General features: G+C 36.7%; 1 protein-coding gene across 2 annotated transcripts in view; it reads left to right on the forward strand.

Annotated features, from left to right (window-relative positions):
- The window catches only part of CENPP (centromere protein P), a 141,379-nt gene that overhangs the window by 107,570 nt on the left and 14,865 nt on the right, over positions 1 to 18,944 (forward strand). The window lies entirely within an intron of this gene.

Below are 18,944 nucleotides of genomic sequence, written 5' to 3' on the forward strand. Positions count from 1 at the left end.
CTACTGTGCTTTGCTTTGCAAAGGCAAAAGCAGAAATATTAAACTTTTGGAGTTTATCTGGAACCATTTAAAAAGAATGGGAATAGTTATACTTACCAAATGGATGTAGCATCTGAAATGAGATAGCTCATGGTTCAGTGCCTGTGCTAAAAACATTGTTTTGTAAAGAGTGAGTCAAACAACGGCAGAACAGTTGTCCCAGCACAAGTGGGGAAAAGAATAGCAAATTACGTATAGATCTTCTCATGGCTATGCATGTCAGCTACAAGACATTACATACTTAAACGATGGTGTATTTATTAGAGACAAAGTGACAGCATTCACTTCATTATACACCTAAATGCAGTTTGTTGTGCTTCTAGTTGCTGTGTCGAGTGTCACCTTCTGATAGGGCTCAGGCACAGCTCTCCAGAATGCCGGCCTAGCTGGGACAAGGACTAGGAGGCCAGGAGGGTGGGTCTGGCCGGCCTTTACTCATGTGAAGTTCTGATTTAATGCATCTGCTTTGGATGTGGCATCTCTGATTGCTGAACTCCAGTAAAGAGGTTGGTTAAAGCTGGATTTTTTATTTTCTGTCATCTCTGTATTTTTTGAAAGGTCAACATCTTCCATCTCCTCTGCTAGATCATACAGTGAAAATCCTACATCCTCTAAGCAGACTGAGGGATCTCTTATGGTATTAATAAATCAATATAAAGACTTATCTGAAACAGGTACTTAAAATGAGCAAGCCTTTGTTCATGTTAAAGGATCTGAGATGATCTATTTATCTGTTATATCTGTATTCCATAGTCTGGGTTTCGCACAGAAAGCAGTTGCTGGCAGGCAAACACTTCCTCTGATAATGTTACTGCTTTTAATATGTAAGTGGAAGTCCTGGAGGCATTATATTCTGGTGGTATCCATGTTTAGCCTTCCTTGTGGCCACCTTGAAATCACTGTTCTCCTTTAATATGCATGCCAGAATAGTTTCTCCTATATGTTTCTGGTAATCTGGTATTTCTGTTACACTTAAGTTAAAGAATCCAAACAAAAGCCTGTTGTGCCAAACAAGTAATCTATTTGTTCTTCTCCTTCATCCCTCTCCTTACCTGGTATAGGATTGTGATCTTAGTAGTACCTGCCATTAGTGTGAAACAAAACACCTGTGAGGCCCTTGCTTATCTTTTACTCAGCTTTTGTTAAGGAAGAAATAAAGCCAATCTGAGGGAACTGCAAAGACATAGCTCCCTTTTCAGGAAAATGACATTACAGTTTCCTACAGTGAACAGTAATGTTTGAAAATTGTAGGAGCTGTTAAAGAGAGTGTCCAATGGTTACCTGGTATCTGGAGGGTCTTGGGTTTTTTTGGTTGGCAAAAGAAATATCTGAAAATGGATATCATCTGCTGCCTTCCAATAAGATTTAAATGTATGTAAGATTAATAAATAAATATGGTTATTTACATTAAAATTTGCCATGCAAACTTGCCTGTCATAATAACTAAAGTAAAAATACTGTATATTCAGCTAAAACCTCAGACTAGGATGGCCTTGCAAATGATTTCAGACATGTGCAGGTCAGGCTGTTTGAGTGCAAAACATTGCAGTATCCTTAGGGATCTAATATTTACTGTGTTTATGTGAATAATTCACTCTGAGAGCAGAGCAAGTTGCCAATATCTGCTTTGTCTGTAAGTACTGTTATGGCTCATCTTTTAAGTGAGTTGTGCAATATGAATGTTATTGTCTATTAAGATGCCTTTTTGTGGAATGGTTTCCTTTGAGGAGGGAAGAGACAAAAACTAAACAACAGTTTTTAATAATTAAAATAACTTTTTATTATTTTATATCTTATGGCAAACTGCTGCAAGAGCACTGTTGTTCAGTGTCTTGATCCAGAGCCCTAGGATGTGTGAAATGACTGTGGAGGCCTGGAGCCTCTAGCATGGACTCTTCATAAAATATGGGCTGATCTCTTTTCTTTATAGCTTGTTATTTGTGGAGGGACAAGGCTTTCCCTCTTACTTTGCTGAAATTATGCAGTAGAAATTATCCATGGAAATCTTCAGTGAAAAAGAGGAGTTAGAATTTAGGTTGGCATCAGGCTTGTTTATAGTGGTTACAATAGATTTTTTTTTTTATAACATCTCTAACTGTCCCTATTAGATGACAACCAATAGTGGAAATAGGCTTTTAAGCAATTTGATACAGTTGAAATAAATTTGTTTTCCATTTCTTCCTCAAAAGACCTTATTTTTAAACACTGATCTAAATCTCACTTTTGTGAACATAAGGATCTCATGAGTTAAGGCAGCAAGTCTCCTGCACCTCTATACTGGCTAAAGTCTTTTTTTAAGTTTTAGGTATTTCTAGTAATTGTAATTGGTTCACTATTTCTGCTTGAATTTTCTGATCTGTTGCTGCATGAAGTAGAAATGAAATAAATAACTAGAACCTTTTAAAAACTATAGTAGAGAAGCGTCTAAGAGCAAGCATGCTTTTTAAGCTAACCATAGCATATGGATATACCTTATCTCCACATTGGGAAGCAGCCGAGTTCTAGAATATGGTGCAACATTAGGATACTTTCCTTCTGCTGTCCCAGCAGAACGTGTTCACCTCAGTGGGTAGTGTAACTGTAGCCTTTGGTACCAAAACCTGAATTATTTAAGTACCAGTGTTCTGAATGAATTGAGGCGCAAACTTTAGATGATTTGTATATTCAACAGATTCCCACAGAGCTTTAGTTTTGGAACCCCATATACAATCTATAACTGATTGCTCTGCATCTGTATGTTTGTAGTCATTTCCTCAGACAGTAACAATAGATAAAGCTGGTCTGCTTGTGACAGATTCTCCTTTACCACGAGGGAATACAAGAATATTTATGAACTAGAGAATAATATTTTGTGATCTTACAGAATTGCTTCTGAAGTGAGTGACCAAAGGAACCTTATGACTGCTTTTTCTTCTTCCCTTAGGCATAGCTTTCTACATTGCCTCTCCACAACATCAAATACTGATTTTTCTGAATTTCCTGAGGGCATCAGTAGCATCTTTTCATTTTGCAGCAAGGAGAAAGTACCAGTGTACAATAGTACTATTGTTATTTTTCTTTCTATTAATTTTACTTCTTCCCGCAGGAATGAATGGTGGGAGGAAAAACTAATGTTCACTAGTGTGCCTCTACTCTGAATCTTAGGGTGGGGGTAAAATTAATGTATAAGTTAATATAATAGAATCTGTGGTGTTGAAAATGGTTTATAGATTTTCAAATTCTTTCTGAAAGCCCACTGAAATACATGGACATGTTGAAACAGGAAGAATAGAATCTGTTTCTTAATCATCTTGAAAATGCCATGAAACAAATAAAAATTCTTAAGCAAAGTTACCAAGACAAACATCTGGGATTGATCAGTTTAAGAGTGGAAATCTGAGAGGTGATACCTGAGTACAGAAAGAAGAGTTGAAGTAACTTTATGATCACAGCTTGTAGAACTGAGGTTTCATGGTCTCTATATCATACCTTTTCACAATGTAATCTTTTATCTGCATAATGGGCAAATCAAAACCATGAAGAGAACAGGAGTAGCTTTCACTGAGCCAATTTAATGCCAGGTGTAACCTAGGTTATCATATGAGAGCAAAGAATGCATTTATTTTGGAGAGCTACTGATACCTTACAGGATTGCTTAAATTACCTCCTTCACTTACTCTCTGACTATACTCAGGCGGTCATGTAGGTCATCTGGTCCAACCTGCTGCTCACAGCAGGGGGAAGATTGAATTCAGAACAGGTTTTTGTTCAGTTGGTTATGAAAGGCATCAAGGACAGAGTTTATCCAGCTTCTCTTGGCTGCCGGTTCCGGTGCCTGACTGCCACTGAGGAATTGTATTTTCTTTATCTCTCATCCTTCTGAGGATGCACCTCCATGAAGAACTGTGCTTTGTATCCCCTTCAATATTGCAAGGCTACTCTCACAATTTCCCTAAGCCATCTTTTCTCCGGGCAGAACCAGTCTCTTATTTCTATTAATAGTTAGCAAACACTAAGGCACTTGGAAGCGGTTCAGAAGGATATATAGCATGCTTGGTTAGAAAATGCAATTGACAATGACATTAAAATAGTCTTAAAAAAAAAAAATCAATCAGTGCTGCTTCTAAATGGTGTATATATTTTTATTGTATATGTTTCCTGGAGTATATATTATTTTATTGTGTTATTCCATGTATTCTAAATAAGATTAGAGAAGTGTGTTTTCATGCTGACTTTGTTGGCTCTTTGAGTGCTCTTGGCTCTGATATTTCTCCAAGTAGAACTTGGTCAGGATATTTGAGGGCTGACTCTTAGCTAGTGGTGAGTTGCCAAGTTATGATGGTTCAGACAACATATAGAACAGCCATGCAGTATAGGGCTTGGAGATCTCTTTTGTCTTGCTGTGATTTGGAGTAATACAGAGAAAATGTTGACTAAAAATATGGGAATTGTATAAGTGGACAGATTCAGAATTTTCTTATTTTTACAGCAAGTCATGACAAACTGTTTCTGTAATTTGTACCAAAAAAAGGCCAAAATGATAGACCTGTAGTGTTGAGAGTATTTTACATATGTCTGTATTTAGATAATGATTTATGGGTATCTTATGCTACACATTGATGCTGTCTTGTTGAACAGTATTAAAGGAACAACATGATGTTCCTTGCATCAAGCTGTGAAGTGTTCTGCTCTCTGCAATTATGAAGTGATTGTAAGAAATACCATACACCAATGTTGGAAAGTCCAATCTTCTGCATGACTGTGTATCCATTACCAATGAAAGTGAAGGTTTTTCTTACAGTATCTAGACCTTTCTTGCTTGGTATGTCATGTTCTAGGCAACGTCTGTCACTATTTCAGTTCCTTTTAATCTCCTTGTTTTTTAGGACACTTTCTTGCTTTGTGTTTCTTTTTACAGACGTGTTTTTTTCAGGTCTTCCAGATTGCAGTACCCGTTACTGAAGGCATTCTTTAATTTCCTAGTAATCAAATCTTAAGGTACTGTGCATTTTTCTTCAAATCATAATGAAGGTGTCAGTCATCACGGATACTTGCAGTAGACCCAGTGAGGTTTTATCTTGTAGCGCATGCCCTCCAGGATATCCAGACAAGGCAAATGGTGCTGGCCTCTTGAATCTTGGGAAATCCTCTCCTTACTGTCGCTGGCTTAACCTTAGGTGAAGCATCTCCAAAGCTGATCTGACTGCCTCGGTATTATTGTCTTCCACCCTGGCCCTTTAAACAGGGCTAGCAGATGAAAATGTCAGCTCAATGCTCAGTACCAGCCAATGGAGCTTATACAACATTAGTAATTGTTAGGAAAAGACTAGAGAACAAAACTGAAAACATTATTATGGCACTGTTAGGCACTTGGATCTGGAATGATACTTATGCCATCTTGAGGTCCTCCACCTTTATACAGTGTTAGGATTTTGGATACCCAGCCCACCCATTCTGGTGGTTCTTCATCCATGCCAGAGAGAGCACTCCAGGTCCTCTGACCACAGAAGGCAGTGAGGCACAAGTGTGATCGGAACATAAACAGATTTACTCTTCCAGGCTTTATGATCAGGAACAGGGCTGAGTCCTGGGGTGCCCCCTGAACAGCCTTGATCACGTTATTTGCTTTACCTTATATTCCTTTATTCCTTGACCTCCCCCTTTTCCCTCACAAGTTTTCTCATCTGCTTCAAAATATATAGCCTGCCAAGGTTTATAGCTTCCCTGTTGATGCAGTTTTGCAGACTTTATACCTTTATTTAGTAATTATAACACGGTTGTCCTGTCACTTGATATGACCCCTCCTCTCTTTTTAGTTTTTGCAATATTCTGCCTTTTCATGTTGCAGTCAGATTAAAGGTGCAGCAGGTGAGGGTGAGCCACCTGCATATATCATACTGTCTTTTCGTTATCTCCAGTGTCCTGAAATCCTTCATGGTGTGTTCGTCATCGTGCCACAGGTGAGCAGTAGCCACATGCAAGCAGAAAACACCCCATACACTATCACCTATTATTATGTCTCACCTGATACAAAAAAAAAATAGTACATTCTCTAGCTTGAAATATTCCACAGTCATCCTTAGTTTTAATAGCTTTTCTCTCACCTTATCATCGATACACATTTCCTTATGCCTTCTGTTTTACTATGTTATTTAGAGAAGCACTATGTTGAAGCTGGATCCATTTTTTATTCCCAAAGCACTGATGAAACTATGATTTCTGTGAGTCAAAAAACACATCCATGTTGAGGAATTTAAAGCTATTTCTGTTTTGTTCAGGAATTTGGAAGAAAACAGACAGTAGTGAAGGTTACAGCAGCAATTTTTAACCTTTCAATGAAATAAAAGAATGAAATTAATTTTAAAAAATTGCTTTACTCTTAGTTGTCATGATGAATCTTTGCAGTTGCTGGCTGGTTTTGATCAAGATGCAATCCTAAACTCTGAAATTACTGATGTGCTGTTTTTTAAAAAAAAATTGTAACACACAAATTTATAGTTGGAAAAAAAAGGAATGAGGAAAAAAATTATAACTGTTGAAGTCAGCACAAAACATGAGATGGGGAATTTGGGATTGGCAGTACACTGCATTTCCAAAACCTATAGCACTTACTGCATTCCTTTTTGTAAGCAGCGGTCACCAATATCCTTAAGGAAAAAAACATAAGAGAAGGAAAAAATGCCGTGCTGGGAAACCTTAAGAGATATTAAAACCAGATTTCCCTCACGTATTTAAAAATATTAACAATACATTGCAAAAAACATTGAGTGTTTCTTTAGGTGGGAATAAACCTAAATTGGCAATAAGAGGTGGATATAGGTAGGATCTATTTACATTAAAAAGCTTGCTTTTCAACTGTAGCTGCATCCCAATTTCAGTTCTTCACCGAAGTGAATGGAATATATAAAATAGAGCCTGTTCTCTGTGGTGCTTCGTAGCAAGTTGAATAAATACTGCTTTAAAACTCTGGCTGTTACAAGTAAATGCTCTCCTTCACTCTCCTTCTATCTTTCCTTTTAAATAGTATCACTTCTTTTTTCAGGTTCAAATGTTGACACTTCCTTGTATATCAGGCAACTATATTGCAGCTATTCGCTGACTTGTATTTTTCCAAAATATTCATCTTAGCAACTGAGCATGTCTGCTGTGTGTCTAAAATAGCACAAGGAGCTCCATTTGGGGTTTGTTTTTTTTCTGTGCCAGTATTGAATATTGTTAGTCATCAATATAACTTTGAGTTTTCCAACATTTTTCTAAGATAATATTATTTTGCAGCATAAATACAAAAGATGGAATATTTTTGTTTGTCCTTGCCATAGTTCACATAATATTATCTCTAATTTCTGCTGTATTCAAAGTTTAACTGAAGACTATTTACACAAGTGTTTTTGTATTTCTTTAAGTTTGTAGTCTTGGATTTTAATTTTGGCTAGGGCCCCTTTAATTATGGGAATATAAATCTGTATCAAAGACATAGCCCTAATATTTTCAGACATTGTAAGCTCTCCTGTTCTGGGGAAACCCCATCATGTTACCAGTATCATTCCAATAACTTCGAAGTTCTCTCTTCAGTTCTTATTTCTCCCAAATACTCAGTAAGAGATTTCCTCTGTTTATTCCTTTCATAAAGATCATTGGCCTCCTTTTCTCCTGTAAACTATGAAGAATTCAAAATGGTTCAAAAGAGGATTTTGAAGGTCATAGCAACCTAAAGAGCTGCTAAATTTCTAGCAGACAGATGTAAGCCTCCTGTAGGCGTTTACTGATATCCTACCATTGCCGCTTCTATACAGTTGTATTCGATAGGCACGCACGTCATACCCAGACTAGACAGTCAGGGTTCCTCTTAAACCCTTTATGTAAAGATGACAGGACTAAAAGGAATATACAGAAAAAGTCTGTATTTTAAATATAGAATATTAGTTTGACTTCGTGTGTAAATACTGGAAATGGATTGTTCATTACTCATAAGAATATGTAATTATTCTAACTGTTCTAATGATGTTTGCTTGCCCTTTTCAAAGCAATGATTTGCTGTCCATTTAGTTGGTTGTGCTTGGTTGCACATTCCATTTCTGGGCAAAATAGCAAAAAAACAGTGACCCTGCAGAACACTATACTTTTCTAAAAAGCTAATCCAATTTTTTATAAACTTATTTTGTATACTGTTGCCATCTTTAATTGTATTATAAGTGAAATAAGAAAATTAATGGTTGATCTTACAGATAAAAAAGTTGGTTTGAGATTTCATCTGGTAGAGATTCTTGTGTTCCTGTGGCTTGATTCTTATATCACTTCCGTTTGTTGCCTGAGATGTTTTCATACTCATTGGTTTTACTATTAAGCAGAAATTAGTAACAAGATGCCTCTCCGCTGAGAGACTGTCTCAGGAAGGAGATGTAAATGGAGGACACAAATGTTTTGAAGCTTTTTAGTCAAAAAGAGGGATTTGTTGGCAGCTGAAACAAGAAGACACTTTCAGGAAAAAGAAAAAAAACACCCAAACAGAGTTTGCTTGCGGTTTCCTCTTAAATCTAAAAATTAGTTGTCTTTGCCTGTTCATTCATGTTTTCCTCATTACAAAAAGTGGCACCAAATGGTTTGTTTGGGTGAATTAATGGACAATGGCAAAAATTACTTGCACAGGAATTGTCCAGTGTGCTACCAATGAGAATTTAAAGGGGAAAAATGTCAGGGATATACCTGTATGTATGTACACATATCTAATGTTTAAATTTGATTTTTAATATCATATTTGTCTTTTTATGATTATCACATTTCTAGAGATTTATAATTCCACAGTACGCAAAATCTGGAATTGAGTACAAGTTGAAAACACCTCATTAAGTGATTATTTGTGATTGCTTTATGATCTGACTAGTGTTTGTGTCCAAATTTGTGCAAAATGGGAGTTCCATATTTCCTGAAACTCCAGCACAATTCCCCTGGTGTCATCTTGCACAGGGAAATGCTAAAAACAAAAATAATCATGAGTTTCAACCAGATCTGTTATTCTGGAGGCCTGTGTCTGTGTTGTGTATAAACATGTCTTGTTGAAGAACATTAGCATTGTTTGCTTTTTCCCCAGAGCTCAGAAACACTTTACAGTTTACCTTTTATTGTCATCTCTATCTGTTCTTCACAGCAAATCCTTTGCATTCCCTTTCCTTTATTAACTGGAAGGCTCATCAAGTGACTGAAGGTCAAGTAGAATTATTTCTGAAACACTGAGTTTTCTTTTCATGGTACAAGACAATGAGGAGAATGTGTCAGCTGGGGAGGGGAAGGTGAGACAGCAGGAGGGGGTTGGTTGTTACTGTTGTGTCAACACGTCCTGTCTGCAGAGTCTCCAAACTTGTCCTTTGTCTAAGGGCTTGCTCAGTATGGGCCTTGTTGTTTCAAAACCAAAAGTTATTTCTTTTGGAAAACGGCAACCTGGCTAAAAATCAAACACATCGGAACTGAAATACTGCTTGATGCAGCAGCAGGAACATCAGAAGTTTTCCGTTAATGTTGTATCCAAAAACCAGCCATGTCTGGATGGCGGCTCAGACAAGCCTGACTTTGATGGAGACACCAGTCCCTGTTCTTACCTAGAGCTCCTTTCTTCATAGAGGTATTTTGCCTTTTGACACTACTGCTTAGAGAGCGGCTCCATATGGGTTTTCAGTAGTTTTTGACCCAAGAGTGTTTGCCTTTAGCCAGTTTCAGTGCTCCAGTGTTTGGAGAAGCACTTAAGCTGTTCTTTCATGCCGCTTGCTCCCTGTGCAGCAGCTGTTGGAGTGAAATAGCCGTGTGAGGAGGTGAAATCCTTGGTGGCGGCGTTATTCATTCCTGTCTGAGTGCTGGGCTGTGCTGGCTCCAGATCCTTATCCTGCTTCTGGTTTTGTGCTGCTGCTATTAATCATATTGAGAGAACTAACACCGTTTTTTCCTGTGGTTCGGTTTCTGGTCTGACACATGGCACAGCCACCCAAGCAGCTCTGCTGGCAGAGGGAGACAACAGAGGAACATGGGGAGGATGGGGATAGCTTAAACTGCCCCTGGATACTTGTTTTATGAAACTATATTTTAAAACATTGCATCTGCATACAGAAATAACCTGAGATACAAAATGTCTGTTCTGCCAGAAACCAACTGAAACAAGCTACTTCTTTTTACCCTAAATGAGAAATTATACCATCTCCCAGTGAAGCTGAAAGGAATTTGGTTTGATTTATCCTATATGCTCTTAAATAGCTTTCAATGACTCAGCAGTGCCACTAGTCCAGCTTGTTCTCAGGCCCAGGAGGACTGGATGGCCAGCAGAGAAGGATGTGCTGTGTGGAATCACTGTTGAATTATCCCCACTAAATCTAATTCATATGTATCTGTTCATCAGACCAATTGCTATATAGACAAACATTTTGAGAAGAAAAAGAAAAGCAATTACTGAGGCTGCTTTTTGTCAGCGGATTGTAATCTGAGTTTTAACACAAAGTCACTTGAAGAGAGCAGCTACCTGAGCTTGTGGCTGGGCATCCATAGACCCAGCTGGAATGATACAACTAGAATGGACGGTCAGAAACAGGTCTGTGAGGTGATGTGTTGGTAAATATCGCGCTCCTGCAGAAGTTACAATGAAAGGTCTGTGAATTAATGCTGTAGTTTCTTGCTTGTCAAGTAAGAAAACACTAGGATGTAGAAAGTGGAGTAATAAGAATTTGAGATTATATGGACTATATTTGGGACATAGCTTTTGAATGCATAATGCTTGTTTATGGTAACATTTGTTTATAACTGCAGTGGCAGATTTGGACTATACTCAAAAATGTTTGCAGCAGCTCTCTGTTATTAACTTGTGTGTTGCCTCATTACTCATTTTCCACTTTAAAACAGTTTGCTACTTCTGCACTGTTTTATTCATAATCCATTTAAAAGCACAAATATTGGAAGGTAACTTGTGTTGTTTTGACTGCTTAAGTAATGCCTTAATTGCCCTTTTTCATTTTATGAGTGAATCTTTAAAATATTGAGTTCACTAAAACTAACTCAAAGCTGTGCCGTAAAACAAGCCAGCAATTTGCAGTGGAGTATAAGTTATTTTTTAATTAACAGTTATGAAGAAGCTTTGCTTAAAGCAAACCATATTTCAGCGCAAGAGTAATCAGCTTAGCAACTCCTTGAATGGTGTCATAATTTCAAATCGTAAGTTTTTTTAACCATACGTTCAGAGAGTTTGGGAGTTGGGCGTACAGACTGTTTGATTTTTCTTCCATTACATTGTAAAGTGCAAATTTCTTCAGCCACTGTGTGCTACAAACTACTGTTAACTTATGATTAGTATTTAATATTTTTAAAATAACTCTAAAATCTTTTTTTTTTTAATTAATCTTTCAGTGAGAGTAAGGCAAAGCAGAGCTACCTCTGTGCAGTGGTTAGAGCAGCAGCTGCCAGCCAAGATAAAATCTGTTTTTCTCATGAAATTGAATTAAATAAGTAAAATTATTTTTCTATCTTCTGGTCTGTAAAATGAAATCATTTTAATTAACATCTGTACTTTGATCTTATGGGATGAAAGACAGATCATAAATGCAGTAAGTATTAATCTGCATCAAAGAATCTGTGCTTTTAACACTAATTTCATGCATCCATCCACTGTAATGCTCGAGGATGTTCCATATGATGATGCACGGTAAGCTTGTTCCGAGGAATACAGCTCTGCACAGCATTAGAAGAGTAGCATTTGTTTGGTTCTGCAAGCATGCATGAACTTACATTTTCAGTTATCAAGGTAGACAAATGGGAAGAAATAGCGACTATTGTCTCCAAAGTGTATCACATAACAAAATGGAGATGTAATTGCATCCAGTACTGAATTTTTCCCCCTTTGTTAAATAAAGTTAGCAGGACTAACAATGGTGGTGAAAATAAAACAAAAGATACCATATTTTAACTGTGTGCCTGACTCATTAGAAAAGGCTTTTTCCTCCCTACTATACTGTATTTTGGAGAACACATTGATATCTAATTCTTTATTCCCTGTTTTTTCTATATTTCATGACCTTATTTTACGCAATGTGTGTTGTACAAGGTGGAATAAAATGGTTTTGTTTCAGAGAGCTGCAAGATTTTATAAGGTGCATTCACAGCGAGTGCTTCGGTAACTGAATGTCACGACATCTTTATCTCATAGAAACTATCAGTAAAGATCCTATGAGTTAATAAGGATTGAATTGTTCTATGGTAATTCTGAATTCATAGGGCAACAGGACACGTTAGAAATGAGAAGTGTGATTTTGGCATTATAAGAGCTGTAGAGCCATCACTTGAATTATTTTTAAGAGAAATAAAGATGTAGGTAGTCTAGACAGGGCTACTTTTGCACTGGCAGGGTCAGCTGCAATAAATGCTCACACAAGAGCCAATTCCAAAACAGAGAGGGGAAAAAAATAGAAAAAGCCAAAGATGAAGAATATGCTGGAGGACTCAAATGTTAGTTCACAGGGTGTTTTGGAAGAGTCATCCAGAGGTCTTTCTACAGGGGAAAAAATGAATATTGAAGTAATCCAGAACTACTTTTTAAATAACAATATAGCGCATGCCTTTCTCATCACATCTTTCCTACCTAAGAATCCGATTATCTGTGTACACCTTACAGCTCCACTATGAGACTCCTTTCGTTTGTTGCTTATTTTCCTTCTTTTTGAACTATTTTTACTCATCTGTCCATAAGTGCCAAACTTTTTGATGTTACTCTTTTTTCACTTGTATCCCTCTTGCCACTTCTCCCCATTTTCCTTTTTTTATCCCTTCTCCTTCTTCTCTCCCCTCTTCATTATTGTTGGTTCTCCTCCTCTTTTTTTCAACTCCATGAACATACAATAATATCAGGTACTAGATTCTTGGCGCTTCTCATATGACTTCATATTTTTTTGTCCTGTTAATGTACCTCAGATAATCATAGATTTGTTGATTGCTGCTTGAGTTAGAATGCTGAAAATGTCTGCACTGTTGCTTATATTGAAATAGTATTATAAAATATAATATTTTAAAATCTTTCTTTTACTGTGTGGAAACATGAAATTTTGAGTACCCAGTTAGTCTATGGCACTTATTAATGGAGCTAATAATCAGTCATATGTTTATGCAATTAACAGTTCATCTGTGCAGACCATCAAGTTAAAGCCTGAAGGACATGCCCCTTTCACTTACCTGCTAATATTACTTCTAGAAAAACGAGAAATGTGCATTATTCTACAGCTTTATGTTGTTGAGTTAGGAATAATCTTGTTAGCATACAACTACAAAAAGGAAAGCCTTAAACATAAACTAAGTTTACATGCATGAATTTTTGCGTTACTTCCTTAGAGCTTTAAGAACACAAGAGAATTAAACTGAAAAACTAAAGAGGACAAGAAAGGAAAGTTAAGCTGTGATATTAGCTAATTTGCTTTCAACTGGACTGCTACAAGAACAAAATTTATTGCTACCACCAGTTGTTTGAAATGTTTCTATGATGCCAGCGATTTAAATGCAAATTAAAAAAATGCCTCAGGGTTGCCTCAAAGTGAATAAACTACACTGGCAGCTAGTATTAGTATTACTTATTGTACCAGTACCTAGCAATAAAACAAATATTTATACACATACATCACAGTACATTCTTGGTGACTGCAACTTTGGCATTTAAAAACCAAATAAGGTGGAGCATAAGAATATGTTTTTGCCTGGCAGCTGCATGTGATTTCTCCTAGTGGATGCACTCAAGAATTCTCATCACTGCCCTAAATTCTTTCGTTCTTGGCAGTATACAAATATCTGAGTCAAAATCACCCTTGTTCTCAGAGATTTAGTCTAAGGTATGCTGCAGAGTTGCATTACAGATTTTGGTGTTCCTTTTTTTCCTGTTTCATTATTTGGGTTTTTGCTGCTTTCTTATTATATTCTACAATTTAGTAGATCAAAGTTTGAGGACAGTTGAACATTTTTATGAGTCTGTTATTTATCAGTGGTTTGACAACTTTACACCCTTACACATACAATAATTACAAATCGTTAAATGTTTTTGTGTGCTGTAAATATCTTCTTGTAGGTTCTTGGGTCTTCTCAAGAATATTTTCTGTGTTGCTCTTGTTTATGCTGAGAATGTGTTTGATAAACTGGAACGTTTGAGAGACAGATCTAAAGAACTATATTTGGGTATTAGGTTGGGTAAGATAAATATTTACCCTCACAAAGTGAATAAATGACTGTTTCAGGAAGGCAGTTCTCTGGGCTTTGTTTGAACAAGACTCCAAATACCTTTCCTATTCCTGGTCTATTCATTTGCAGTCAGTGTCAATAAGTAATAATAACTGAAGTTTATTAGATTACTTTATTCTCTCATATACTGTGTGCCATCCTTCTTGCTTTGAGTTTCTATCTGCAGAGTCTGTAGTACAAAAAAATTTGGAGGAGGGAGGAAAGTGTTGATGCCACGCAACAGCTGGTAATAAGTGTCTGGGGTGTATTGAATTTGTGATAGTCACTGACTGGTGACATGAACTGACTCGCTGGCTGATGAAGTCAAGGGAAAAATTCACTTATCTGAGGCAGTTATATTATCTTTATAGGGATAATATATCTCAAAGAACTCCAGTTACAGTACTAATGGTCAGCTGTTCTTCTAATTGTAGAAATTAATAGAGTTTTATTGAGTAACAGGAGCTGACCAACTCTTGTCCTTAAGTGCGTACTTTTATCTTCTACCTGACCAACAGTCAAGATGAAATAACCACAACAGTAAGTGATCGACATAAGCTGAATAACTTGTCTAAAAACATTTTTAATAATACTTTTAAAAAGTAAATGCCTAACATTGAGCTTATTTAGATGAACTAGATGTTCTTCATTGTGTTCTATGATACATTTTTTTAAATAGTGTACTTGGGAAAAAAGCTAACGCTGATTCAGAGCCAAGTCATTAACTAAATTCAGATGCTTTTATTTATATTATGTTTAAAATCTGCTGTGTAGACAAGCTTGAGAATGTAAACTGTACAAAAGCAAGTTGGGCCACACTTGATTACCGAATTTTCTGTGTTGTCTCAAATGCAAGTTGCTTTATGCAATCCTGGACCCTTTTACGAAGCCATCAAAAAGGCTTTAAGAGAATCTTGCAGCATCTTTTATACAGAAAAATATTCAAAGATCTACAAGGTATCTTGCTTCTGTTGTAATGGAAGAAAAAACACACTTAGCTTAATTTCTCCTACAAGTGCATTTCTTGCAGTCTACTTCTGGTTTGCTAAAAACCACAGGTCTGAAACTGGGCAGCTGCAGAGCAACTGTCATTCAAGTAACCAGACACACCTGTACTGCCAGGGAAACGTGGAAGGGAGCTGAGCAGCGTGTAGGGTGTGATATGACTGCCACGTAGGCAGAGCTGCTTTTTCATTGTGAGCTTCTTTTTGGAAACTTGGTCTTTGGTTCTAATCACACATATGGTTTTGTGTAATTTGCATAACACAGATCACCAGCAGAACTGTTTTACTTGAGTGAAATGTGTACTTAGATGGGAAGATGGAAGACGCGTTTATTCTGAGACATAATTACGAGTGGTGAAGTTTCATAAATCCGTTTTGCAAGTACAGTGTTTTTAAGCTGTGTAATTTACTTGAAATAGAAAAGTTCATCATCTTTTCTTGGTTTCAGTTCCTTTAATTGCCCAAAATTATTAACTTCATGGTGACTTTTGAGATCTTTTATGCTTTCAACTTTCAGTGTGCCATTTTTCAAACACTTGAAGATATTATGATTTGAGCCCTTGCCAAGCATTTTAGGCAGTTTCCAGTGTAGACATTAAAAATATATATATATAGTGTATGAGAACACATTTATAAAATGTTTCTCTTATAATTCTATAATTCATATTTTATTGTTTAAAAACGGGTTTTGTTTATGCTTATCCAAAAATGAGAGCGTGCTGCCACCTTCCTAAGCATGTGGTGATGATGATCTGATCAAAGTTGGCCTCTGATGTGCTAATAGTGTTGTAGTTTTATGCTTTAGCTGAGATTTAGCTAAACACAGTTTCCTGGAAAGATTGTCCTCTTTTGCTCTAATTTAAATAATTTAGGTTACAACATTGTTATGTTTCAGGCACAGACCAAACTGTCTTTGTCTCCACAAAGCCATGGGAAGTGGTGATGCAGAAGCTGGTGGTGCAGCCCCTGGAGCATCTTGTCATTAGAACATGTGGGTTTGCACACAGAACTTGGTTTGGTGCTGAGGCTTCAGTAATACCCATTTCCTAAAATGGATCATTTGGGTTTAGTCCTGAAAAAAGAGAATTCATCTGGTCAAGCAGGGCTGCATTGATACTAGTTTTCCTCATGTCTCTATGGCTGTTACTCAAGTCTGAATCTTATTTTGACCTATTGACCAGCAGGAAAATATTGTTTGAGCACACACAGCCATCCCCAAAACATCAGTGTTATTAATCCAATAGATACTGGGCCCAACCATACTATTTCTTTAAAAAAAAGTATAAAAGTGAATAGAATTTACACAGCATTATTAGTTTTTTAAAAATGTTTAATATTTCAAGTATCAGTAGATAGATCTCTGTATGAGAAGAGGCTGTAAACTGAGTCAAATTATACTGGAGTGCAGAAGGTGGAGCTGATCCGAGTGGGTTTTGTGCAGTGCCAGTTACCATTTCAGAAATACAGAAATAGTTTGTCACATGTTGTTTCTAGTGTTCTGGTTTAGTGTAGAGGGAAGGTAAAATGAGAGATTTTTTGCTTGAACCTGGCTATTCAAATTATTTGTAGATTGCTAACTCAGCAATTATATGTTATATTTCTTACTCTTACTGCACATTGAAGACCTGTCACAAAATCATATGATGCACAAGGAGAGATTAAGCAGGGAATGGGACGCCGATGCTGCCGTAACTGGGATGCTGATCAACTGCCTTGCTCTAGAAACTGAAACAAAACCCACTGATTTTTAGTGAGCTCCCAGTTCTACATTGCTGTGAGTTTGGGAACAACCACAGCACTGCTCCAAATAGAACTGGATAAATCACTTTCTGAATGTTGCTCTATTGCTGTCGTGGAATTAATTTAAAACAAACAAAAACAAACAGACAAAACACACACACAAAACAAAACCAGTTTAAAAGTGTGAATCCTACCTGTACATACACACAGTAAATGGCTGTACAAGGGTAAAACGGATTGAGGATTCGCCGCATCTTCTAATTCATGTCTCATTGGCACATGACGTGTTGTAAGGGAAAAGTCCATGTGTGAAAGTTTAAGTGTAATATAATCAATACACCACATACCAAGTACGGATGTTAGAAAATACAGAATTTGTTTCCACAGAAACATACCAAAGAGAATGTGAACTGGCATATAAAGAGGATTTCTTCTTCAACCAAAAATACATGGCATGGGATAGTGTTTTTTCCTTCAAAATGTAAATGTTTAAGCCTTGCAAATACCCCAGTAGCTCCAATGGACCTTTGTTTCCAGTATTAAGCTGCTGAATAAACAAAGATTTAACCATGTCAGCCTGTAAGATAAACCTACTCAGATTCTGAGGTATATCAGATGAAAGTAAATTCTAAGTAGTTCTCTCCAAGTAAGTTCTCCAAGTGTGTTCTGTATTGATTGGTTTTTTGATATTTTACAGGTCTAAATTTTACCTGTGCAACTGATGCTTCTCAAAAATAAGAGGAAATTCATTCACTTTGCATTTGCATCAGTTTTAAATATACAAAAACAAATCTTGGCAGACAAAGCTGGTCAATTTAACAATAATGTAATAATTTATGTTGCTGTTGGGTAGTTATTTAATGGACTGGTGTTTGGTTCTTTGGCCAGGTTTAAAACAGTGGAGGGTGCTGTTTGCCCATAGCTGACATTGTATTTATAACAATGGAATCATTTAATTAATTGTGATAATCATAACGCTGGGTTTCTTTATAAGAAATGAAATATTTGTATCACTCCTATTTGTCTAATATTTCTGTTTAGTGGATACTAAACAAATCCCTAAGGAGACATAGTAGAGATTTGCTGATTATGTTAATACATTTAAATTATCATTACCGTGCTTCTTTCTTTTCATACTTTTTAGAAACGCCTTTAAATGAAATGTGAGATGAAATCCAATTTAACATGTGGCATATTGAAAACAAAATGTCTTTCTGTCGGAATTTTCCCTTTGTGAATCATTTGTCTTTGTGACTCAGGGGTTCCAGTTGATCAGACTGAAAGGCTTTTGCTGAATGCGCTTCCCATAGTGGAACTGCAGACCTGTCAGGCTTTGAGTGCAATGTTTAATGATACTGGTAGTGTTTACAGCATTCCATTAAAAATACACAAATGCTGCCATTGTACAGCAAAAACTTTTACATAAAGAACATCAACTTCAGCATGTGACAAACTTGCAGCATCTGCAGGCAATGGGTTCCTCGTATCCCAGTGTATTCTGAAGGTTCCAAACTTTGCCTGTTGATTTTCAATTCAAAAGAAGTCTCAAAAAATGCAACTTTGAGATAAAAACCCATGGCTATGTGGGTTCTCCTTTAAGCTTGTATTCAGATGTTTCGTGTACATGGGTTTATACAGAGCTGCTCTTGCCCAGTCGGGCAGTGGAGAGGAAGGAAAGAACAAAAAATAGGATGTTTCTTTTTAGGATTACTCATTTCTCAGTTACATTGTATTGGCAGATTGTTTTGTCTTATCTGTTGAAAACTGAGGTGCCTGTTGGGACAAGCAAAGTTAAATCTCTTGGAGAGATTCTTCATTGACTTAGGGCTTGCCAATGTGCTTTAAAAATACAGGAAAGTGAAAATCCTTGTTACATGTTCATGTTGGTGACCGCTGCGTTACAGTATAAAACATTTTACTTAATTGAAATGCATTAACAAATTTATTGCCCGATATCTA

This window comes from Patagioenas fasciata, chromosome 10, assembly GCF_037038585.1.
Source record: "Patagioenas fasciata isolate bPatFas1 chromosome 10, bPatFas1.hap1, whole genome shotgun sequence".
NCBI lineage: Eukaryota > Metazoa > Chordata > Aves > Columbiformes > Columbidae > Patagioenas > Patagioenas fasciata.